The sequence below is a fragment of the Macaca thibetana genome, chromosome 20, assembly GCF_024542745.1.
Source record: "Macaca thibetana thibetana isolate TM-01 chromosome 20, ASM2454274v1, whole genome shotgun sequence".
Classification (NCBI taxonomy): domain Eukaryota; kingdom Metazoa; phylum Chordata; class Mammalia; order Primates; family Cercopithecidae; genus Macaca; species Macaca thibetana.
In genome coordinates this window covers 21561556-21582551 of record NC_065597.1, presented here as the reverse complement: position 1 = coordinate 21582551, position 20996 = coordinate 21561556, and the positions used below count along the sequence as shown (strand labels likewise).

At 44.1% G+C, this 20996-nt stretch overlaps 1 protein-coding gene and 1 long non-coding RNA gene across 3 annotated transcripts in view; both read right to left on the bottom strand.

Moving 5' to 3' along the window:
- WWOX (WW domain containing oxidoreductase) overlaps positions 1 to 20996 on the bottom strand; it is a 1132972-nt gene that overhangs the window by 677775 nt on the left and 434201 nt on the right. The gene's annotated exons all lie outside the window — the stretch shown is intronic.
- The window catches only part of LOC126944005 (uncharacterized), a 55160-nt gene that overhangs the window by 20502 nt on the left and 13662 nt on the right, over positions 1 to 20996 (bottom strand). The window contains exon 1 of the long non-coding RNA XR_007721935.1: positions 1 to 20996. This exon is cut by the window's left edge and continues 16932 nt beyond it; it is cut by the window's right edge and continues 13662 nt beyond it. This is a non-coding gene — a long non-coding RNA (uncharacterized LOC126944005).

Below are 20996 nucleotides of genomic sequence, written 5' to 3'. Positions count from 1 at the left end.
ACAGTCAGAAGGTATCAGCCAAAGCAGGCCTTCTTTTCAAAAAATATATCAAAGGTCCGTGGCATCAGAGACAAAGTCTTACTTCTAAGGGGCCTTGTGTCGTCCCCTTTCCCTCTACTTCAAGGTAGTGGGAGGGGGAAGGGGCTGAAGGACTGCAGGGATGGTGGACACTGCATTTCCTCTCTTGCCTTCTCTTTAGAGAAATAGAATCCTACAATTAGCTGCCACACAATAAAAGTCAGTAGTTGGAGCTGCTGTAAGGAGATAGAGAGAAGATAAAGCAGCAAGTCATTACCCATATCATCCATCTCCCGGACTCAGACAGAGGGGGCTCCCAGAGACCTAAGCTAGCTCTGGTCCCCATCACTGATCATTCAGACTCTGATGGAGGAAGCAGAATTAGCAGGTGATCTTATCTCCCTGAGCAGATCCTATGTCCATCTGCAGCCTCTGTTCGAACAGTGCAAGGATCACCACGCAATGCTATCTCAATGCAGGCAAGAGACAACACCGGAAGAGGAAGAGAAGGAGACATAAACTAGCTTTGTGAATTCTACCAGCGGACAGGAACTTGGGGGCTCGGGGATATCAGTGTATAGTCTTAAAATATAAAGCAATAGCCCAGGCGTGGTGGTTCATGCCTATCATCCCAGCACTTTGAGAGGCTGAGACAAGCAGATCATGAGGTAAGGAGATCAAGACCATCCTGGCCACCATGCTGAAACCCAGTCTCTACTAAAACACAAAATATTAGCCGGGCATGGTAGCGTGTGCCTGTAGTCCCAGCTACTCGGGAGGCTGAGGCAGGGGAATCGCTTGAACCCGGGAGATGGAGGTTGCAGTGAGCCGAGATCGTGCCACTGCACTCCAGCCTGGAGACAGAGCGAGATTGTCTCAAAAAACAAAACAAAACAAAAAAGATATAAAAAAAATTGCAGGACATTTCTCCAAAACATGTAGTTTTAAGAAAGTCATTATTTAAAGTAAGATGGGGGACAATGAACCTCCATAGGGGCCATCTGCCCTGTATTTCACCTTCCAAGATTTCCAGAATATCTGTCATACCTTCTCCACCCGTGAGTTCAATCATGCCAAAACGTCACTTTCAAATTTTTTTTAAAGGCAGAAATGAGATGCTGTGGACATTCAAATCAAAATGGAGTTTCCAGGGAAATTACAATGGCTGTCTTCTTTCACTACGAGTCTTTTGATGGTCTTCAGTTGTTTGTTTCAGTGATACATGAGGATTTTAAAATACAAGGGGGATTTATAATAACAAAGAACGGCTAATGTTTCTTAAGCAGCTGTATGCCAAACACTGGGCAAGCTGATTCATTCTGATTGGTTGACATATTCTTCATGACATTCTCAGGAAGATATGGTTTTCCTATGTTTGGTATATGACAAGACTCAGAGTGGGTAAGCCTCCTGTCCACAGATGCATAGCTAATCCATCGTGGATGTCCATACTTTAAAGAGTAGCCAGAGAGCTCTATTAATACATTTTCCTGTAACTCAGGGATCCAATGATTCTAATATTTATTTTCCCAATATGATTTATCATATTGTTTATATCCATTTTTCTAAGAACTCTTACCCGTCACTCATTCATCCTCTAGTTTTGGCAAATACTAGAGTATTTGACTACGCTAGAGTATAGGGTTACTACTCTGTGTCCGGTACTGTGCTGGTTACTGGAGAGCCAACTGTTAACTAGATGGACACATATCTGTCCTCAAAGGGCACACGGCAATGACAGAGATGGAGACAAACAATGACCAAGTATGCTGAGGACGATGACGAGAACCAGCGAGTTCTGAGGGCGGGGCCCCCAACTTCATCCCTCAACATCCAGGGAAGGCTTTCTGGAGGGAATAATATTTCTGCTCAGACCTGGAGCATAAATCGAGGTTACATCTGGGGAAAATGGGTGCCGAAGGACAACTTTCAAAGAGCAAAATAACCACAGGTCTGCCTCTCAGGCCAGCCCAGGATTCTCTAGTTGCACCTTGTGATCTCTCCCACTAGAAGTCTTTCAAACGCTCAAACCCACCTTGAAGAACCTGTTAGACTAAGCTTGTACAATGGCTGGTGGGCCACATGCGGCCCAGGATAATTTTGAATGTGGCCCAACACAAATTCGTAAACTTTCTTAAAACATTATGAGATTTTGGGGGGACTTTTTTTTAAGCTCATCAACAATTGTTAGTGCATTTTATGTGCAGCCTAAGACAATCCTCCTTCCAATGTGGCCCAGGGAAGCCAAAAGTTTGGACACCACTATGTTAGACTCAAGTGATCCCCAAAGTGCTGGGATTACAGGCATGAGCCACCATGCCTGGCCAAAAGTTTTCTAATTTTCCTTCCAAATCTAGTCACCTCCTGTGTCCTCTCTATCAACTCTGTTCCCAACTGTCTGACCTGTAAAGACAGCATCAGAAGTTTCCTTGGGCTCTAACCTTTGGTTGGTTTAGCCATTGAGAGGCACTAGGAGTAGTTCTGAGGGTGGAAAGGAACTGAGAGGCTAGGATACTCCCATCTGTCTGGTTCTCATCCTCCCAGGTCATCAGGACCTCTACTGAAGGTGACAGCTCCCATTAGCCTGTGACTCACCTGCCCTATCCAAGCATCTGTTCCCTCCTACTCTTGCCTCATCAGGCCTTGTTCCCTTGGTGGTTTCCTTTAAAGCTGCTTAGAGTTTTATAAATGGTCTTTGATATGGTTTGGCTGTGTCCCCACCCAAATTTCTTCTTGAATTTCCATGTGTTGTGGGAGGGACCAGGTGGGAGGTAATTCAATCATGGAGGCAGGTCTTTCCTGAGGTGTTCTCATGTTAGCAAATAAATCTCAAGAAATCTGATGATATCATAAGGGAGAGTTTCCCTACACAAGTTCTTTCTTGCCTGCTGCCATGTGAAGTGTGCCTTTCACCTTCTGTCATGACTGTGTGGCCTCCCCAGCCACAAGGAACTGTAAGTCCAAAAAACCTTTTTCTTTTGTAAATTACCAAGTATAGGGTGTATCTTTATCAGCAGCATGAAAACAGACAAATACACTCTTCTCAATCACCCAGTAAGTATGCCAGCTGTTTCTTATCAACACCACAGCTAGTATCAATCATTACAAAAAATTACAAAGCATGTTTATGCATTTTAGCTTCTGGAGAGAGCCTAGGCAGGAACTTACTATGGTCATTTCAGAGATGAGGAATTCACGGCTCTGAGTGGGTGGCTGGTCTAAAGCCACAAAGCAAGTAAGAGACACAGAGAGGACTTGAACCGAAGTCATCTGTTGCCAAGATGGCATTTCCCCCCGCCGCCCCACCTCCTTCAAAAATACATTTTGCAAGTCTTCATTTTCATTTTAAAGTGACACCAATATTAAAATGTAATTCAATAAAAACATGATTTTATAACAGAAAGGGAAAGGCAGACTGCTGAATGTCTCTAGCATTATAAATCCAACTAAATTCAGAATCTGACAGCTCTTCCACTCCCAAATGCATAAGGGAAAAAGAAAAAAAAGTCCCTACTCCCCCAAATACCACTTCTGATCTACAGACCCTGTCTCTAACTAATCTCCTGCCTAACCCAAAACTTATTTGTTAATTGCTTTACTGTAGAAATTTCCCACCTTTTTGGGAAGGTGGAAAGGGAGAAAGAGACTGAAAAAGTTATTGTAGTTGGCAGGTTTAAACAACATTCATTCATTCATTCATTCATTCATTCATTCAGAGACAGAGTCTTCCTCTGTCGCCTCTGGAGTTCAGTGGCACGACCTTGGCTCACTGCAACCTTCACCTCCAGAGTTCAAGTAATTCTCCTGTCTCAGCCTCCCAAGTAGCTGGGATTACAGGTGCACATCACGTAACCTGAACCCCAAAATACTAAACATTTTTGTATTTTTAGTAGAGAAAGGGTTTCACCATATTGGCCAGGCCAGTCTCGAACTCCTGACCTCAAGTGATCCCCTTGCCTCAGCCTCCCAAAGTGCTGGGATTACAGTCACGAGCCAATGTGTCCGTCCAATTTATTTTAATTTGATTCTAACTATCCAACTTCATACATGTAAGAGAAATTAAAAGAACTGGTAGCAAAATACAAAAAATAATTTTTGGTATGACATAATAAAGTATTAGACAGCAATGCAAATAGTCACATCCTTATTGTCCAATTGTTTCAACTAAACAGGGTGCATAATTCAACCAACAGAACCATTCTAACCTGAGGAAAAGGGCTGCACTCCCTTCTTTCTCATCCTAAGGAAAAACGAAAAGGAAATACTGATGCAACGATCCATCTCGGAGAATGGAAACCCTCCCTCCATCGCTCTCACTGTCGCTCAAGAAAGACTCCCAGGACTGAATGTAAGAGTCTGCATTCAGGCTGAAAAGGCAAATTGAGATCTTTGTTTTCTGCTTCGTTTCCACATTGTGAGAACCTAGCAAGTTTCTCTACCAAAAACACGCCAAGACTCACAAAACATAAACAACTCCAAAGAACCAAACCAAATTAAAAGGTAATCAGCATTCATAAAACAAGGACAATGAATGGAGAAGTGATTAAGACCATAGATAGGTTTGAAATTCTAATTCCATATTTGCAGAGTAGTATCAATTCTCAGAGCCTAACTTTTTTCATCCCTCAAATAAGCAAACACTACTTTATGGTGGTGTGAAGATTAAATGAGATAATGTGCTGTAAAATGTTTAGCACAACTCCTGGATTATTATCCACACTCAATAAATATTAAAAATTATTATGAGCACCATCTCTAGCAGGAGCTAGATGCAGATATCACCATATTAGATTTCATAGGTACAAAGAATTCCAGATATCAATGATAGGGACAGGAGGCAAGGAAATTCTGGGCTGAAGAGGGCAGGTCCGTGGTGAGGGTGCCATCCTCAAGCCTAGAACTGTGGCCCGAAGTGAGAACATACATCCCTGTTTTTCCACTCAAATGCTGCCTTTTCCACAACCACCCATGGCCCAGCCTGCCCCCCATCCAGTGCCCATAAAAACCCCAGGCTCCACTGGCAGAGTGAAGACAAGAGGAGAAGCAGCTGGACATTGGAGACTACAGTTGGACATAAGCGGCTGGACTTCAGAAGAACAGCGTGATGGCATCGCTCCAGGGGAAAATTACCTTCCCACTTTGTCCTGTTTTCAGCTCCTCTTCCCAGTGAAAGCCACTTTCATCAGCAATAAAATCTCCCGCATTTACCATCCTTCAAATTGGCTCATGAGACCTGGACACTGGACAAGAACTCGGGTGCGGGCGCAAAAGGCTGTCACATTGACCCTCCACTGAGCTGTTAACACTTAAGGCGCCCGTGGATGGCAAAGCTAAAAGAGCACTGACTGTAACACCTCTTTTAGGGCTTCGGGGGTCATGGGCACCCCCTGCCAGATGCTGCCCTGGGGCCAGTACAGAGTTCATTCCTCCCGGCGCCCAAAAGCGTTCACCCTGGCTCCTGCACCTGCTCGCCTGCGAGCTCCCTCCCACAAAGGGTGGCGTGCAGGGGGTTCCAGCGAGTAGAGTTCACCTCTACTGGCATCACAGCAGCCAGCTGGTTCCGGCATCTGCACTCCACTTCCTGCCTGCGAAGGGGTCAGGGAAATTTCCTGCTTCCTCAACACAGAAACCAGTAAGACTCTTCAAGAGATATGTAAAACTTTGTGATTAGCATCACCTGTTATTTTTGCTTCAGTGCACACTACAGTGTCACAGACAGAACTATACGTAAGTACAGTTGGTTCCCTTTGTAATCCCAGGTATTTAACGGTATGCATTTGAAAACATTCTGAGGGCTGGGCACGGTGGCTCACACCTATAATCCCAGCACTTTGGGAGGCCGAGGCAGGCGGATCACAAGGTCAGGAGATCAAGACCATCCTGGCTAACATGGTGAAACCCCATCTCTACTAAAACTACAAAAAAATTAGCCAGGTTCGGTGACAGGAGCCTGTAATCCCAGCTACTCAGGAGGCTGAGGCAGAAGAAACGCTTGAACCTGAGACGCGGAGGTTGCAGTGAGCAGAGATCTTGCCATTGCACTCCAGCCCAGGAGACAGTGCAAGATTCCATTTCAAAAAAAAAAACAAACAAACAAACAAAAAAAACACATTCTGAGAAGAGGTCCAAAAAGAGCCCATAGGACCCAACAGAAAGAAAATCACCAACCAGAAAATAGAACAAAACACACCCAAGAACCCCAGCCAAATAGTTCAGTAAGAGGGCTCACTTCTGTGAGGTTATGTTAGAATGCATTTGATGGAGAGGCCACTGAACAGTACTGTTTTTAAATAAAATCTATATCATAGAAAGTTATTGGTCAGGTACAGTAGCTCACACCCATAATCTCGGCACTTTGGGAGGCTGAGGTGGGAGGATCCTTTGAGACCAGGAGACCAGCCTGGGCTATATAGTGAGACCCTGTATGTACAAAAAATGAACAAACTTACCTGGGCATGGCAGTGTGCACCTGTCGCCCCTGTTACTCAGGAGGCTGAGGTGGGAGGATCACTTGAGCTGGAGAGGTCAAGGCTACAGTAAGCCAAGGTCCTACCACTGCACTCCAGCCTGGCCAACACAGCCAGAATCTCCCTCAATAAAAAAGAAAGGAAAGGAAAGGAAAGGAAAAAGGAAGGGGAAAGCGGAAAGGAGGAAGGGGAAAGAGGAAAGGAGGAAGGGGGAAGAGGAAAGGAGAAAGGGGAAAGGCAGAGAGGAGAGGAGAGGAGAAGAGGAGGAAAAAAAGGAAGTTCTTTTCTGAGTAACTGACTCTCCATCTGTGATGTGAGGAAGCTGGGAATCCAAGATCGCTGAGACTACACACAGGTTGCCTGATTTCTGCCACTGCTTAATGCTGAACATGAAGAACCAGCCACTGAAAAACAAATAGGCCTTTTCATTTTCCTCAAACCCCTACCTAAAGTTCATTTTCACTGGTCAAATTTAAAAATCAATTAATAAATTACAACTGCCAAAGAATGTTAAAAAGCCCAGAGGCACCTAAGAAGTGCTTAGAAGAAACAACAAAGCATTAAGCCAGAGATAAATGGGTTTACTGCGTGTTTACCGTAATGTTGACTTACTATCCCAAAGCAAAAACATTCTCTCACCTCCACTTACCACTACTTTGTATAATAACAGCAGCATTAATTTTAAAGTCATCATGAATCAATCATGAAATCTGACTCATGTTTTTACTGGCAACAAAACACCCTAATTAGCACCTTGAATAAGAGCCACTTTCTGGATGGGCTTTGGTGAGAGCAATCTTCTGCTGTTAATTCTTTGCTAATTACTCATAGTACAGGAGGTTGGACCATCACTAGACTGTGTTAGAATACCCACGCCTCCCACGTACCAGTCCTGCAACATAGCCACCTTGAATCTTTGCACAATGGCACAGAGCTTCCCAACCTGGGCACTACTGATATTTTGTGGTGGGGGTGCTCCTTTGTGTTGCAGGATCCTTGCACCATCCCTTGGCCTTTACCCACTAGATGCCAATAGCATCTTTTCTCCCCAATCCCCTACCCTCTTGAACTGACAACCCCAGATGTCTCCAGACATTGACATGTATTCCCTGGCAGGCAAAATCACTCCCGATGAAGAACCACTGGACTAAAGAATAGCCTGTTCATGACGCTACCATAAAGATTAAATGTAGTAGCATATTTTTAAACAGGGTTAGTCAGCTGTAAGATGCATAGTAGGACTGAAACATACAGGGTTAAACATAAACCCATTAAGAGATACAAGTCTGGCCGGGTGCAATGGCTCATGCCTGTAATCTCAGCACTTTGGGAGACTCAGGAAGTCTCATCACTTGAGGTCAGGAGTTCAAAACCAGCCTGGCCGACATGGCGAAACTCCGTCTCTACAAAAAATACAAAAATTAGCCGGGCTTGGTGGTGGATGCCTGCAGTCCCAGCTACTCCGGAGGCCAAGGCAGGAAGAATCTCTTGATTCCAGGAGGCAGAGGTGGCAATGAGCTGAGATCATACCACTGCACTCTACCCTAGGCAACAAAGTGAGACTCTATCTCAAAAAAAAAAAAAAAAAAAAAAAAAAAAAAGGTGAGATACAAGTCAAATGGAAAAGAGGCTTCTGCTACCAGCTTAGAATAATTGATTCAAAGATGTCCTTAAGTCATGTGGGTTGTTCATCTGTCCATTCCTACATCGGTTTTTTTTGTTGTTGTTGTCATCTGTTTTCCCCCGCTCTTGTTTGTGCTGTTGTTGTCATTTGTTAGTTTGTTTTCGCCCGCTCTTTTTGCCCAGGCTGGAGTGCAATGGCATGATCTCAGCTCATCACAACCTCACCTCCCGAGTTCAAGCAATTCTCCTGCCTCAGCTTCCTGTATAGCTGGGATTACAGGTGTGCATCACTACACCCAGCTAATTTTGTATTTTTAGTAGAGATGGGGTTTCCCCATGTTGGTCAGGCTGGTCTTGAACTCCTGACTTCAGGTGATCCACCTGCCTTGGCCTCCCAAACTGCTGGGATTATAGGCATGAGCCACTGTACCCACCCCTGCTGGCACTCTGGGTTGGGCCAGGCCAGGCTAGCTCCACCCTCCGAGACCCCACCTCAAGATCACTGCCACCCTCAACCCAGGTTTCCTAAGCAGGAGAGACACATGACCCCTGTTGTCCTCAACTCCTAGTAGGGGCCTGGGCATGGACATGGGGATGGTCGCAGGTCAGGAAAGGCTGCAGTCTTGACATGTCCTAGGCTGGCAAGACCACGGGGTTTGAGGCTGGTGACCACCAGAAAAGCCTCTTGCCCAACCTGCTCAAGGACAAGAATGTGTCCTAGAGCAGAGGATCCAATCTTCTGGGGGACACCTGTTTGCCCGAGGTTCAGATGTTGGGCCCAAAGAAAAGGGAGATTAACTTCCCTTCCCCTGGCTAGAATCCCACATTTTCATTTTGCAATGGATTTTGTATATTACATAGCCAGCCTCACCTGGGCCTTTTTCTATTTCAACATGTACCTTTGTGGAATCACTTGCATTAGGCCCCCACATGGGTAGGTCCATCTTTGTGACAGCCAGGGGAAGGGAGGCTCAGTCCCACGACATTTCCTCTTGGAAGAAAAGGTTGCAAGGATCCAGGACCAGCAGCGCCTCCAAGTCCATCAGCTCAGCAACAAGACATGAAGCAATTAGGAGTGGCCCTCCAGCGCCCTGCACTGACTTCCTCTGCTTCTGCCCCCCACTCCCTGGCTCCACTATTGCTGAAACTGAACCCCTTCCTCGGGATCTCTGATCTCACTTTCTTCCGCTTCAATGGAAATCTGGAAGAATCTGTTCGCTGACGACCAGGGCTGGTGTGTGAGCACGCACACCAAAATACTGTTGGGAAACTCTTTCATCAAAATTATAAAAGCCAGAGCTGCTTCCTGGGTGTCAGAAGCAGATAGGATGATACGTGTGCTCTACAACCATAAAATATAATGTTCCAATCAAATAATAAATCATGCCTATATGATTTTTATATCTCCAGTTAGAAGAAAAAGAATTATACTTTCTTCTCAGACCGCCCTCCCCCCACCCTTTTTTTTTTTTTTTTTTTTTTTTTTTTACGCAGTATGCATCTTTCTGAAACTTCTAATGATTCTCAAGTCAGGACAACCTGGGTCAGAGTCAGTACAAATGGGACAAACCTGGGGGAGAAGACTGGGGAAGATGTGGCCCTAGGAGCTTCCGGTAAGTTCTGGGTCACTGAATGCTCACTCCAGCCCACCATTGTCCTTGGGTGGGAGAGGTAAAGAATGTTAGAAAAGAGAGAAGATATTGCTGGCATCTTCTATGTAATTGTCCCCTACAAAATGCAGTGGATGCTATCAGGCATTTTGTGACTTAATCCTCACAGACAAGTAAGAACCAAAAGAACTATTTTTTGCAAACAAGTATTGCCCATTTGATTTCATAAGAAAATTTGGGCCAGGCGCCGTGGCTCATGCCTGTAATCCCAGCACTTTAGGAGGCCGAGAAAGGTGGATCACAAGGTCAGGAGATCGAGACCATCCTGGCTAACATGGTGAAACCCCATCTCTACTAAAAATACAAAAAATTAGCCAGGCGTGGTGGCAGCGGGTGCCTGTAGTCCCAGCTACTCAGGAGGCTGAGGCAGGAGAATGGCATGAACCCGGGGGGCGGAGCTTGCAGTGAGGCAAGATCACGCCACTGTACTCCAGCCTGGGCAACAGAGCGAGACTCCATCTCAAAAAAAAAAAGAAAATAAGAAAATTTGGCTGGGCACAGTGGCTCATGCCTATAATCTCAGCACTTGGAGAGACCAAGGCAGAAGGACTGCTTGAAGCTAGGAATTTGAGGCCAATGTGGGCAACATAGTGAGACCTTACGTCTGCAAAAATTTAAACAAGTAGCCAGGTATGGTGGCGTGAGCCTGTAATTCCAGCTACTCAGGAGGCTGAGGCAGGAAGATTGCTTGAGCCCAGGAGTTGGAAGGTGCAGTGAGCCCTGATCATGTCACCTCACTCCAGCCTGGGTGCCAGACCTAGGCCCTGACTCAGAAAAAAAAAAAAAAGAGAGAGAGAGAGAGAAAGAGAGAAAGAAAGAAAGGGAAAATGAATGCATTATTTTAAAAAAAACTATAAAAAATCAAAATAGTTCATACTTTGACCTCCCTTACTATATATTAAGTATCATTTATCACAATGCTAATACTCTGTTACTTAAAAAGATAAATATAGGCTGGGCATGGTGGCTCACACCTGTAATCCAAGCACTTTGAGAGGCTGAGGTGGGTGGACCATGAGGTCAGAAGTTTGAGGCCAGTTTGGCCAACAGGGTGAAACCCCTTCTCTACTAAAAATACAAAAATTAGCCGAGCCTGGTGGCACGTGCCTGTAATCCCAGCTACTCGGGAGGCTGAGGCAAAAGAATCACTTGGACTCGGGAGGTGGAGGCTGCAGTGAACGGAGATCACGCCACTGCACTCTAGCCTGGGCAACAGAGCAAGACTCATCGTAAATAAATAAATAAATTAAATCTCTAGTCAACTAAATTTTACCAATTAAGTTGCACTTTAATGGAGAGAGAGTCAGAAGAAAGTGGCTTACAGCAACAACAACAACGAAAATAAACAAAAAAAGAGTACTGCTCATCATGGCTGTGTCTGCTTCCAGTATTAGTCATACCATGACGAGTGCCTTTAGAAACCAACAGCAGCAGTACCTCTGCAATAAAAATGTTAACTTTATAAAGAGGAAAAAAAAGCAGGAAGAAGGGAATCAGCCCCGAACACATCAGAGAATTACAAAGCGATGTTTGCCGGCTAAAACACACTTCATGTTATTTGATGTTGACTTGATAACCACTCAAATTGGAATTGCCACAATTTAATGAAAGCTCCCATGTGATCCACAAGAAACAGAGACCTAAGTGAATTGTGTGTTTGTACAGCAGCACATGTTAATAAAATACTGAGGGAAAGAAGAACAAGGAAAAACAGAAATCACTGGTATTTCTTAAAATGGGGCTGTGTTCTTACCTCTAATTTCTTGACCCTAAAACTCTAGCGCCTGGCTGCACCATGGGCCTCCCCTGAGAGCCTGAGCCTCCTGCAGGGAGCATGTGAGCTGTTCCAGAAGCCTCCAGGGTCATGTTCTCATAAATCAGACGTTGTGCTGGACATCACGTATGCGGGAAAACGGAGCATCTTTCAACGGGGAAGCGTGACTGTGATGTGCTGAAACCATTTCCATTTACAGAAGTACACATTGTACCACATTACGAAAAGCGAAGTTTTTTCACCCAAGGTGAAGTAAAATAAATATGGAAGAATAACTCTTCCCCCACCTCCATCAGACTGTCCACTGGCAATCAAAATACCACCACCCAGATGGAGAGTACAAGTATTTAAAATTCACAAGGAATCAGACTAGAATTGCTACTAAGCCCGTGACCTTCAGCTCCCCAAACATTTATGATTTGGTAATTACCGGATGGCATTGTTACTGATAGCTGTACTACTTCCTCTCTTACAGAGCCATGTGAATACAAGAGGGGAAGCCGGGCTCTCAGCATTTGCTGGCTACAGCAGGGGATCCAGTTCACAGCTGTCTACCTTATCTTGAATTTATATCTACTGGCACATATTAAGCACTATGAAAAATTAATCTTTTAGGTCCTTTGCTTTAGATACGTGTCTTTAAATGAAGTTGGTCATTATTACCACTACTGCCACCACTTTTGATAAATGTAGGAGGGTAAGCCACTGCTCAAAGAAGGATGTAAAGCATAATTTCTTCTCGTACCAGTGTTAGATTTATTTATTTTTTTCTTTTGGGGGGGGGGGGACAGAGTTTCACCCAGATTGGAGTGCAGAGTGCAGCGGCATGATCTGGGCTCACTGCAACCTCCTCTTGCCAGGTTCAAACAATTCTCCTGCCTCAGCCTCCCAAGTAGTTGGGATTACAGGAGCACGCCACTGTGCCTGGCTTATTTTTGTATTTTTAGTGGAGACGGGGTTTTACCATGTTGGCCAGGCTGGTCTTGAACTCCTGACCTCGAGTGATCCACCTGCCTTGGCCTCCCAAAGTGCTGTGATTACAGGCGTGAGCCACCGCGCCTGGCCCATTGTTAGATTTTTAACCCTAGCAGATATTCGACTTGACTTTATTATCCCAAGTCTCATCAGAGCTCCTCCACTGTAACCTTGCCCCGACTTTTTACCAAAGCTAGCAAGAGCATCTCATCTGCTCAATTACTTATTAGTGTTGCTATAGAATACCATTTCCTCTTGCGGCTGATAAAATATTAATCAAAAACAGGAACTGAGCAATTTCCCAGTGTAGATGTCTTCTAATGGTAATACAGGGAGTCAAAGAGAAATCTGGAGGTCATATAACAGCTTCTGAAGAAGGCAGAGAAGAGTGACATCTGAGACAGAGGAAGAGACTGCAGGCAGAGCCCGAGAGCAGGATGAGTGATTACTGTGCAAACAGAGGAGAGCTTCCAGAACCGTGCACGCAAGTGCCTTGTGGGAAAAGGCTCGGCCTCAGAAACACTCAAAGAATTAGGTTTTTGTTGTTCTTTAATGTACAGCAAGCCTTCAATTAAGCAAAATGGTGTCTTGATTTCACTAGTTGTTTTTTTTTTTTTAATCCTAACCCTTATTTTTCAACTCCTTCTAGGTTTCATGAGTCTACACCCTGCCTTAGTAAAGAGAGTACACCAAAGATGAATAAATCTCAAATCAGCTTCTGAAGTTTTTTTTTTTTTTTCTTAAAAAAGCGTTCTATCACTTCCCTTCTCCTCCATACTCCTGTGCACATGAAAAGAACACAGGCTGTGGGTGTGGACACACGTGGGTTTGCAACAGCCCTCCCACTTACTACAAAGTGACTCATGGCAAAATACTTAATCTCTCTGAATTTCAGTTTCCTGAAAACTTGCAAAATGGGCCTGCTGTGAGCTTCAAATACTCACTGTCCCCATCTCCAGTACCCAAAAATATATACATACCAGTAAAAATCCAGAGAACTATCCTCCTTCTCCTACGAGTCACCCCAGTCCCACACACGAGCCATTTTTCATAGGCTTAGGGCCAACTGTATTTTCACATGGGCTTCTTTTGCAAAAAAAAAAAAAAAGTTACTTGCTAAAGTGTTGACCAAATACTACCTAGTATTTTGAGAGATACTCTTTTGGAACTAGTGAAACAAACAGACACTTGGAAAGGTAGCCATCTTTATAATACCTATGAGGTAGATTGGGAACCAATATGATGTCCCGTTTCTTTGGTTAATACTTATTCAGAATTTATATATATTAGCATATTTAATTCATCGACTTGCATGACAGCCCCGTAATAGACGTAGAACTCTATTTAAAGAAGGAGGAAACCTAAACACATAATTAGCCCAGCTTCACATAGCTGGTAGGTAGTGACATTGGAATATCAACTTGAGCCTTGTCTTTGAGCTCCCTCTGCCTTCCTCACCCGTGTTTCTGATATTCCGCTGGAATATCCCCATCACCACCCACCCACACACCCCCCATTAAAAAATAATATCAAGGCCAGGCTTGGTGGCTTATATCTTATTTCTAGCACTTTGGGAGGCTGAGGTGGGAAAATCGCTTGAGGCCAGGAGTTAGAGACCAGCCTGGGCAACACAGCAAGACCCCGTCTCTAATTACTTTAAATAAATAACTACAAATAATATCAAAGAGCCGAGAAGATAAAATGACTTTTGAGGCTGCTTCAAGAGCCAGCGGAATGAAGAATTAAGTTACATAAGAGAGCTGTCATGTTTTAAAGCAAGGAAGCGTTTTCTTCACTGTGCAGTTAAACAGAATCAACTCAATTCTACAAGGCTCAGGGAGTGTGTTTCCAGAAGGGGCCTGGAGGCAATCTCCTTGACCCTGCAAATTCAGCCCTTCACCCATAACCGCTCGCCCTGGTGACCACCACCCTTGGCCCCAGCACGCCAGTCTATTTTGAGCTCTTTTGTCTTCTTTTGCTTATTAACGACGTGGCAAAACGTAAATTCATCTCTTGCCTATCAGATACTACACCAAGGCTCCCCCGAGTGCAGAAAACCTGGACCTCTGGAGGCCATGAACAGAAAGGCACTCCTCATCCCAGATGTTCTAATATCTGGCCCTGGGATTTGCGGAGGGTGAATCATGGGCTGTGGTTCAGGGGTGGCCAATGCAGGGATTCGTGATTCTTTCCCCACATACTCCAGACTTCATCACAAACATTATTAATCAGCCAGGGCCCTCCTGCCCTGCCCCCACCCCACCTCACTCCGAGTCTAGAGTGAGTCCCAGCACCTTTCCCACCAGACAATCCTGACAGCCACTGCCAATCTGTGCTGGGCATCCAAGAGGACATTTATTCAAGCTGTGTTTCTTCTACAGAACCACTAGTAAAAGCAGGCTAGCTACTCTCTAATACATGTGTGCAAAATATGTGTGCAAAAGTGGCGGGTTTCCACCTGCCTTTCCAGCCTCAAAAACGAAATCAGAAGTCTTCAAGACATTAAAATCAATTACTACTGTGATGGGCTGGTCAAATTACTCCTTTTAATGTGTGTACCCTTAATTACCATCCACTTTTACATCTAAAAAATTCACTCTGAGTTGAGTGTTTCTATCAAGACTTTGGCTCTCTTCACCGTAATCCATTAGAATGATAAAAATCCATTTTCAAAATTTAGAGTCTGGCCTCGCAATCCCATGCCTGGGAACTCATCCCATAGGAATAAAAGCTTCAGTCTGGACATGCGAACAAGGATGCTTATTGCATCACTATCTGTGGCCGGGATGGGAGTGGAGGGAGAATCCTTTCGAAACTAAGCGAATGCCCCTCAATAAGTTCCATCTGGGAAATGACTGCATGGTCACGTATGTCCTCAGCATGGAAAACCATGCTACAATGAGAAGAGTGTGCACAGAATGATTCCAGGTGTTATTAGGTAAAACTACCGAAAAGAAAAAAAAAACCTCAAAAACCTTTATTCCATTCACGCTATGATCACAAAAAAGTATACAACTCATAAGCCAGCTTATGAGTAACAGAAATTTATTTCTTGCAGTTCTGGGGGCTGGAAGTTCAAGATAAAGGTGCCGGTAGATGTGGCGATGGGTAAGGGTCCACTCTGGCTCATACAGGGCACCTGCTTGCGGGCTCCTCACATGGTAAAACGGATGACGGTCTCTCCTGGGTCTGTTTTATAAAAACACTAAACCCATTCATGAGGATTAGCGCCCTCCGCACCCAGGACCTAATTATGTCCCAAAGGCCTTACTTTCTAGTGTCACCTTGAGGGTTAGGATTTTAACCCGTGAATTTTGGGGGGGTGCAAACTTTCTGACCACAGCACACCCCAAATATGCATATGTATATGCCTATATATCCATACGTAATATATATGTATTATACAGATGTATAATATAAATGAAGAAAAAAATTAGAAGGAAACATAATTAGATTGTTAACATGTTTTACCTCCCATGGAAAAGTTTGATGTGGGAAGAGGGTAGAGGAAGAAACTAAGCCAAAATGTGATCGAAATGATGGCCCTGAAGATGAGTATTATCAGGGCAACACACTTACTGACTTTAAGAAAGCAATCAGAGCAAGCTGCGTGGCCCTCACTGGGTCCTAGGCACTCCTCAAGTTCTTTAACACACAAAACCCTTTTAGTCCTCACAACTGGGCAAGGCAGGTAATATCAAGAGCCTCATTTTAGAGATGAGATCCCTGAGGCCAGGGGCCATAGGTCACCTGCACAAGAGCCACATAGCTAATAAACAGAGCCAACTGGGCCCACTTCAAAGACTATACATCCATCTATAGCTATCTCATGTATAAGATTAAATTAGAAAAACAGCTAAACAAAAACTAGACCTATCAACTTGCCAGTAAGTGAGACATTGGCTCAGAAAACAGTGAACAAGCAAGTTTTTTTCTGTAAGCTGCCTTTTCCTATATTTCAGAAGACCACAGCTGTGAACCACAGCACCTGTGAGTACCGAAGAACACATGTGGATGTCGCTGGTTAAGGGCTGAACGGTCACTTTATGCACAGTGAAATCACAGGCAATCCATTTCTCTACCACCCAGCTAAAGGAAATCCCTGTCTTGAAGCCAGACACCTCCTAGGAAGCACACCCTGTTCTGGTGCCACTGGGACCTTCTCTATGTGGCTGCCCGCTGGTTCCCCAGGGCCGTGCCTGGTGCCTGGTGCACAATCGGCATTCACTAAATAGTCCCTAAATAAATGAAACCTAGGTGCCCAGTAAGTATGTGTTGCTAAGGCTAAAATTACAAGTTTCCATTGTGTAGAAATGGAAAAATTACTCCCAAGGGAGCTGTAAGTATGTTATATAAAGATAACACTTATGGGCCAGGCTCACATCTGTAATCCCAGCACTTTGGGAGGAAGCAGCAGGCAGATCACTTGAGGTCAGGAGTTCAAGACCAACCTGGCCAACAGGGGAAAACCCTGTCTCTACTACAAAATACAAAAATTAGCCAGGGGCCTATAGTTCCAGCTACTCGGGAGGCTGAGGTAGGAGAATCACTTGATCCCAGGAGGCGGAGGTTGCGATGAGCCGAGATCATGCCACTGCACTCCAGCCTGGGTGACAGAGCAAGACTCCATCTCAAAAAACAAACAACAAATAACAATAATAATAACAACAAAAACAGCAACAACTACCACATATTAAGCCCCAACTTAAAAAGCACAGTGCTAGACTCTGTAGGTACCTACTTCATGTGACTCTTATGAAAATATTGCAGAGCACATACTGTTGTTCCGATGCAACAGATGGGGAGACTGAAGCTCCAAGCATCTAATTACCAAGCTCCAAGGCATAGCAACGTCGGGGCTGGAATACAAACCAAGGACTGTTCCTTCTCTTTTCAGTCCATCTCTGTGGTCCGCACATATCTGCTACTCGCTAGTAAAGAAAAGACTAAAGGATGAGGTGTCCTGGTTCTTCATTTAAAATTACACATTCAGAGTAAGGAAAAAAAAAAACGGTTGTATAACATCATTCCCTTTTTTTCTTTTTTTCACTTCTTGTTATATAATACAACAACATTCTTAATCCAGATGGAAATAAACCCCAAAGCCAAGGTAAACAGTTCCATAACGTGACTTGTGTTTAGTTTTTTAAGACCTGTCCTAACATGGAGTCGATGCATAGCCCTTTCCATCCTCACCACCTCGCGCTTCCACCGGACATGGATTGCGGGGAGTGCTGAGGACTTTTGACAGATATGTTGACGCAGGGGGATATGGCAGTTTCCACCCTCTCCGGACCACAGCATGACAGTTACAGAATTCAAATCCATTTGTATCCCCTGTTGAATCCCACATAATTCAGTAGACATTCATTACGATGCCATAATGATATCACACAGCCATAAATACATATGTGAAGAGTCGAACAAGACATTCATATTTAAACATAGCTGGAAATAATTTCAGTTCGCACAATTTTCAGTTGCTCCTTCTAATACTTTTCTGTGGATGCTTCAAATGTCAAAATATAGGAGGGAACCAAGAATAAAGGGGTGGGTGGGTGTGTGTTACAGTTTCCAGTTTAGCAAGAAAAGGCATTTGGGTACCAAGTTACATCTGACAAATATTTTGTTTCAGGAAAAGGTAACATAATAATAGATGATAAGCTCCTTGATATGTCAATTGCAGAAAAATCATTCACACTCCTATGAAATGCACTCTAAGATTTCAATATTCTGAGATACCTGCTTCATATGTGAAGGATGGCTGCCCCGATTTCATAAATAAAAAACACATGGAAGACTTTTTCATAAAACTTTAAAAACTACATAAAGCAAACAAATAATGCAGTTAAAATTAAAACCACTTTAATAAAATTTGCTTTTTTCAAGGAGAAGGAAAAATGATTTCTCGGGAATCAGACCCATGCCTCCAAAAAAGTACAGACAGCAAACTGAGGTAACACCATTAACAATAATGTTAATCTTGATCTTTTTCTTACGGTTCTCAACTGCAGACAGAATAATGCAGTTTTGCTTCAGCCTCCATGATGTGTCCATTAACACCTCTCTTCTCTTAGTAGTTTTCAGGTACCTTGTCACGGATTTTTAAATTATTTAAATGGAAGGAGCATTAGGAAACTCTCATGTTTAAATTATGCTAAATAAGGATCATTTCGGCTGGACTTCTGCCTGTGCAAAAGTATATACTCTGCAGGCATGTGTGAAGGGTGCAGAGGAATAGGACGAGATAATATACGTGCAAAATGGAGAACGAGGGCTGGGGAACAAAATTGTAGGAACAGGCCAAGTGTGCATGATATTTTAAAGATTCCAACATCATAGAGGAAATCTGAGTTCAGACATTTGAAGAGATGATGTCAATTTTCTAAAATGTTTCCAAATGTCTGGAAAGCTCTGGGCATGGGAGTTCAACGTGAATAGAAATCTAACTACAATAAATAACAGAATATCTGTACTATGGAATATTCTGCAACTATCAGAAGAAGTGAGTTTGCTCTTTATCTGTTGACCTGGAGGTATGTTTGTGACCGTCCAGGGAAAACCAAGCAAAGAGCAGCAGGCATAACAGGACAGTGTTCTTGTAAAAGCCAACAGCGAACCCTCCCTGCATTTGGCATAGATGTCTGTTTACGGATGGAAGAGCTCAGAGAAGAGTGTGAAGGGCTCCCAGGGCGTTGTCAGCTGTGCTCTTGGGCAGCAGGTACTTCTGGCCTGGGCACTGCGGAAAGAAACGGACATGCTAAGAACTATGTTTCTTGCTATTCATTTGCATGGTTTCAAAGATCGGGATGAGCAGCATGCTACTCTCTTAATCTGTGAAACTTTAAAGAGAAGGGGCAGGGAAGGGGAGAGAAGAGAAAAGGGGGACAAGGCGGGAGGGAAGGAGAGAGATCCACTGATTGACTGGCTGAGAGACAAATGAAACTGAACAACACATAACAAAATGTCTTGGCCAAAGATGTTCACCTTCAGGTGTCTTTCTACCTTGCCAGACTGCCGAGATTGGAGAATGTTATTCCTTTCTTTTAACTGAGGGTGCTGACTTATTGGAAGAAGGCCCTTCACCCTCCGCTAAGCTACCTTTGCAGACGCAACTGTTGGAGAAGTGCTGAACATGCAGACCCAGAGCAAGGCGCAGTCTGGCAGGTGGAAAGGCAGGTGTGGAAGGGAGTGCCTGCAAGGAGAGGCCAGCAAGAAAGCTGACAGAAGCTTTCCGTCTCACCTAGGCACCGGCCTGGCTCTGCACACAGATAGCTATCTGATGCCTGCATGGTTCCACCAGACATTTCTAAAAACGTTCGTAGACGACTTGCTAGTCACCTATCTCTTCCTGCGCACTTCCAGGGAAATGACCACCACACCAAGCAAACCATTAGAAGTAAATAAAAAGAGCCGGCATCTCATCTTAGCGTGCCTCTCAAACACAGATAGGCCATTTAATTCCTTAAGTGTTACTTAGGTCCCTGCGATGAGCCTAGCTGTACGCAGACTATGATATTATATCTTCAATTCCCTCCACACACGAGATCTACTTTTTTCTCATTATAAAAGTAACAAATTCATTTCAGAAAATGGTTAACTATGGGATACTATTTTTTGTTTGTTTGTTTTGATTCGTTTCTTGTATTTGAGACAGGGTCTTGCTCTGTCGCCCAGGTTGGAGTGCAGTGACACGATCTCGGTTCACTGTAACCTCCGCCTCCCAGGTTCGAGCGATTCTCCTACATCAGCCTCCTGAGTAGCTGGAATTACAGGCATACATCACCACGTTCAGTTAACTTTTTTTGTATTTTTAGTAGAGCTGGGGTTTCACCACATTTACCAGGCTGGTCTTGATCTCCTGACCTCAGGTGATCCACCCACTTCGGCCTCCCCAAGTGCTGGGATTATAGCCATGAGCCGCAAAACTGCCTGTAATTCTCAAAACACAGACCGTGGCCCTCGCTACCTGACACATGAGACTTCACTTCATGGTGCTGTATTCCCAGCACTCAAACACTGAGTGGCACATAATAGATAATTCATCGGTCTTTTCTGAGAGAAGGGAGGCAGACAAATTATAGTAACATTATTTATGTATATCTATTTTCTATGCCTGTGCTTTTATATAGCCAGAAAATCACCCTGTACGTACTGTTTTTAAACTGCTTATTCCACTTAATAATAAATTGCAAGCCTTTTGCCAACACTAAATGCTTTTTTAAAATGCATCAAGAAACTCTTGCTATCTTGTCCTGGGACAGGTAAGGAATCTGGTACACTTATCTGTCAAGGAGTCTGTCTGTTATCGGCACCAAGAGCTCAGAGGAAGGCAATGATGCCCTATCTAAGTGTACAGGGCTGCAGATCAGGGCCACTTCCTCTTTGCTGACTTTTTAGCTCACTGCACTGCTTTTACCTGCACACATGGAAAATGTATCTATCCTTTGTCAAGCAAATGAATAGTGA